The sequence below is a fragment of the Corylus avellana genome, chromosome 5, assembly GCF_965113065.1.
Source record: "Corylus avellana chromosome 5, dhCorAvel1.hap1.2, whole genome shotgun sequence".
Classification (NCBI taxonomy): Eukaryota; Viridiplantae; Streptophyta; class Magnoliopsida; order Fagales; family Betulaceae; genus Corylus; species Corylus avellana.
In genome coordinates this window covers 13,235,305-13,240,758 of record NC_142494.1, presented here as the reverse complement: position 1 = coordinate 13,240,758, position 5,454 = coordinate 13,235,305, and the positions used below count along the sequence as shown (strand labels likewise).

The window sequence follows — 5,454 nt, the reverse complement described above, 5'->3', positions numbered from 1 at the left end:
CTTTTTGTTTTTTAGTTGTGATGTGAGCTAAACAATTGAAAGTTGCTTTACCTTTCTTTTTTTTACTATAATTTTTGTACAAACTTATATGTCGGTTTATATTATGAATGCCATGCCACATAATGTTTCATGTGATTAAGCAACAAAGTTCATGAATAAATGTTAGTTATTTAATAATTGACATTATAAATACCAAGTAAACTACCATATTAGATTATGAAAAATTTGGTTGATTTAGTCATTCTTTTTGAATGGTTCTTTTTGCTTTTTAGTTGTTATATGAGCTAAACAATTGAAAGTTGTTTTACCTTTTTTTTTTTTTTTTTACTATAATTTTTGTACAAACTTACATGTCGGTTTATATTATGAATGCCATGCCACATAATGTTTCATGTGATTAAGCAACAAAGTTTCACAAATAAATGTTACTTATTAAATAATTCACATTATAAATACCAAATAAACTACCATATTAGATTATGAAAAATTTGGTTGGTTTAATCATTCTTTTTGAATGGTTCTTTTTGCTTTTTAGTTGTGATGTGAGCTAAACAATTGAAAGTTGCTTTACCTTTTTTTTTTTTTTTTTTTTTTGTACTATAATTGAATGACTTTTTGTTGGTATTGTATTGTATATTTATAACTTTATCATTGTATTAGTGTTTAGTGTTTGCACATTTAAACTTGTCAATGTAATGAATGTGGCAGGACAAACGATGGGGCCACACACTATGATGTTTGAGGTGCACCATAGGGGTACTTTTAACAGGCAACATAGGGTTCATTATGTTGGGGGCGATGTTAGTAATTACCCTAAGCCATATGATAGTTCTAAATTGAAATTTTCTAACATAGAGGATATATGTAAGACATATGAGTATAGGTCTAGGGACCTTGTATATTACTGTGTACCAGGATATCCTTTAGAACAAGGGTTAAGACTTATGTCCTCTGACCACAATGTAACTGAAATGGTGGCAAACCATGTAGATCATGATCTTGTAGTGTTGTATACAGTAATGTATGGTGTAGTAGATGTTGTAGTAGAAGGCGATGATAAAGAGGATTCAGAGTATGGGAGGATAGTTGTGTTTAGGAAGGATGCTTTCTGGGATTCAGTCCTTAGTGATGATACTGACTGTCTTGACTCGGATGAGGATAGTACTCGTGCTTATAGGGACATTGATGAGGGGGTTGAAAATGATGAAGATGCAAAGGTAGAAGGGGATGACACTGATGAGCTTGGGGGAAATGATGAGGATGGGGATGAGGATGAGGATGATGATGTTGGAGAGAGTGATGCAGGTGGAAGTGATGGACAACATAGAGGTGGAGAAGAGATGGAAGAGAGGGAAGAGAGTGATGATAGTTCATATAGGGATGATAGTGGTAAGCTTAGGTCACCACATGATAGTGGTGATGATAGTGCAGTGCCCTCTCGTAGGGATGTAACCAAAAGGGTGCAGTTTGATTCTACTGATATCAATAATCCTACAATGATTAAAGGGAATACATTTCACACTGCATCTGAATTTAGAAAAGTAGTGAAACAGTACATTATTATAAGAGGGAAGGATTTGAGATTCAAGAGAAATGAGCTTAAAAGGATTGTCATAGTTTGCAAAGACCCAAGGTGCAAGTATAGGGTATATGAGAGGCAATTGAAGAATGAGATGAAATTCCTTTTAGTATCCATAAGGCCAAAACACACTTGTGCTAGGAAGTATCAAAATCATATGGTCACTTCAACTTGGATTGCTGAGTGGTGTATGAATTCTTTTAGGGAGCAGCCAAACAAGCCCATAGATGTGTTGCATAAAAAGGTGAAAAATAAATGGAATGTGGATGTCCATGTGAGTTCTCTATATAGGGCAAGAAAAAAAGCAAGAGAAGCAATCTATGGGAAATTGGATGAGCAGTACCATTGTTTGTGGGATTATTGCTCCATGGTTAGAAGCATTAATGTGGGCAGCTGTATAATTTTGATGGTTGAGAGACCAATGCCTGAGGTACCATGCAGATTTCAAAAGCTTTATGTTTCATTGCTAGCCATGAAGAATGGCTTTAAGGAAAGGTGTAGGCCCGTTATTGGTGTTGATGCATGTTTTCTAAAGGGTATGTATAAGGGGCTGCTAATGGCTACTATTAGCAGGGATTCCAACAACAACATGTACCCAATTGCAATGGCTGTGGTTGAGGCAGAGACAAAAGATAGCTGGACATGATTCCTGAAGGCGCTTGTTAGAGATCTTGGTCCAACTCCACATGGATGGACTTTTATTTCACATCGACAAAAGGTAATTTAAGAATAAGTTATTATTCATATAAATTCAGTGTTTGGTGTAATGCATGCAACTAATTATATTTTCAACTATTGTGCAGGGCCTCGTTCCAAGCCTAAAGCAAGTATGTCCGCAGTCCGAGCATCGTACATGTGTCAGGCACTTGTATGCTAATTTCAGAATTGAAGGTCATTGGGGGGTGCTACTGAAAGATCTTCTTTGGCAAGCTGTTGCAGCCTACACAAAGCCAGAGTTCTACAGAGTAATGGATGAGATAAAGAGAATTAGTAAGGATGCCCATGCCTACCTGGAGAAAGTTGACCCCAACACATGGTGTAGGGGTTGGTTCAATACAAATGTCAAGTCTGGCCTCTTACACAACAATACATGTGAGAGTTTCAATTCTTGGATCAAAAAGTTCTGTGACCAGACAATCTTGACCATGTTGGAAGGAATTAGATATAAGCTAATGAGAAGGTATGTGAGGAAGAAGGAGTTGATCAATTCAATGGAGGAGGCCATAGGGCCAAAGATTAGAAAAAAAAAAAAAAACTTGAAAAAGAAGAGGATGAAGCCAGTAACTGCTGTTGTACATATGCTGGACAGGGTATGTTTGAAGTTGAGTGCCTTGGGAAGAGGTTTGTTGTAGATGTGAATGGTAGAACTTGTGGCTGCAGGAAATGGGATGTAACTGGTATCCCATGTTCTCATGTCATTTCAGCCATTTTACACCAAGGTGGAGACTCTAATGATTATCTAAGTCCATACTACAGCAAGGAGATGTACTTGAAGTCCTATGACTACATTATCTACCATGTGCCAAGTGAAGAGCAATGGCCTAGAAGTGATCAGCCTAACATTGAGCCACCCAAATCAAGGGTAACTCCTGGCAGACCAAAAAAACTCAGATATAGGGGTGTTGAAGAACCAAGAAACCCTAGTGCAATTAGGAAGGGGGAAATAAGAATCAATGTGGGTACTGTCGAAAGTTTGGTCACAATAAGAGATCATGCGAAGATAGGCAATGACATGAGGAAAGAAGGAACCGTGTGAGACAATTTTACAAAGAGAATGCATCAACTGACTGGAGTTTGGACATGGTAAGTCACTTGTTTAATTGACTATATTTGTCAACACTTGTGTTGTGTTTAGTTTACTCTATTTATGGTTTGTTGATTAGTGTTTAATTGACTATATTTGTCAACACTTGTGTTGTGTTGTGTTTAGTTTACTTTATTTATGGTTTCTTGATTAGAATTTAATTGACTATATTTGTTAACATTTGTGTTGTGTTTAGTTTACTCTATTTATGGTTTCTTGATTAGTGTTTAATTGACTATATTTGTCAACACTTGTGTTGTATTTAGTTTACTATATTTACTATATTGTTGTAGTTGAATGGATCTTCAACTGCCACCGCAGCAACCACCACCACAAGATCAAGAGTGAACACACCTTCAAATGGTGCAAAAAGGGGAAGAGTTAACACACCATCAGCTGGTGCAAAAAGAGTAAGAGTGAACACACAATCACAGCCTGCATCAGAGACTCCATCACAATATGCACCAGAGCCTCCATCAAATCCTGCATCCCAGCTTGCACCAGAGCCTCCATCACAGCCTGCATTCAAAGCCTGTCAGAGTAGTACCTTCTTCATCCCATCAAGCCAGAACAGCTAACAGGACAACAACACATTATGCATACAGACCAAATGTGAGTAATTTTTCATATTCGGTAATTTTTCATATTAACTCCAATTTTACAGGCCTGATTGTATACCTATATTCCAGGCTAAATCTATATTTGGTCATAAGCAGAAAACAACCCTAGGATTGGCTACAAGGACAAGGGAGGGTGGTAGGTTTAAGGGAGCATGTTGGGGGTAAGAGACAACTTACCAACAACTAGAAGCTTATTGTTGATTTGACTGCGGACCCTGCTGGCCCACCCCCAATTCCAGGTGGTGGACCAGTGTGCTCTTGAGGTCCTCCCCGAGTTGGTGGTATAACATATAGAACTGCTTCACCAGATTTTGACATACAAAAGGGTAAGGGGACAATTGCTAACAACCCTCCATCAGGTTTTAGGGACCATGTTCGAAGAATGAATAAGGGGAAAGAGAAGTCCACCACAGTAGTGAAGGGCAAAGGGAAGAAGAAAATGTGGGAACTATGACTTCTTGTTGTCAACTTTTTGTGTTTGACCGCCTAATAGTTGTATTTATGTTTTGTAAACATTGTAATGGATGAAGTGAAAATGGTGGTCATGTATACTTTTGGGAACATTTAGAAACTATGTGACTTGTGGATTCACCATTATGTAACTATTATGCTGAAATTGTTGACTAGTTAGATGATTGAGAAGTTGCTTAGTGAAATTGCATCATAGCTGTATTTATATTTTGTAAACATTGTAATGGATGAAGTGAAAATGGTGGTCATGTATACTTTTGGGAGCATTTAGAAACTACGTGACTTGTGAATTCACCATTATGTAACTATTATGCTGAAATTGTTGACTAGTTGGATGATTGAGAAGTTGCTTAGTAGAATTGCATCATGGCCTAGAAGCCATGATGTTCATATGCATGTAGTGTGTCCATATTCAGGTTTTTTGAGCTTGTTTTGATGATATACCCTTTTATAGCTAAAGATAAGTTGTCATGCACGTTTCCCATGATTGGAAACTCTCATAGAATATAATGCAATCTGTTTGTGAGTGTTGGACTCTGATAAGCATCCAGGCCAACTTCAATATTTTATTTTTGAGATGCTTGGGTCATTTTCTATCCAAGCATTCTTTAATTTTAGGTTGATTGCTATAGGTTATTCACTTGTTATTGTCATTTAAAATTATGGGTTTGCGAGCATGTTACAAACTTTATACTCAACTTGTGAAATTCTCCATTGTTGAAATTGACAGATATCAAATTCAATAGAGGACTCAATTCTTTGAACAAATCCCAAAAATAGCTTGTCAAATTGTACCAACAAAATTCAACAAAGCATTCCAAAACATTCCAAATATTCCAAATTCAACAAAATTCATACAAAAGACATTACAAAATAAAAGATAACTACAAGTTTGATAGCAGTTGGATTGGATTAACAAATGACGACAACAAAAAACATGCAAATTCAATTGTCTTCTTCATCTGGTCAACATCAGCCTT

General features: G+C 36.8%; 1 pseudogene; it reads left to right on the top strand.

Annotated features, from left to right (window-relative positions):
* Positions 1-2,135: 2,135 nt before the first annotated feature.
* LOC148585808 (uncharacterized) lies at positions 2,136-3,961 on the top strand (annotated as a pseudogene).
* The last annotated feature ends 1,493 nt before the right edge of the window (positions 3,962-5,454 follow it).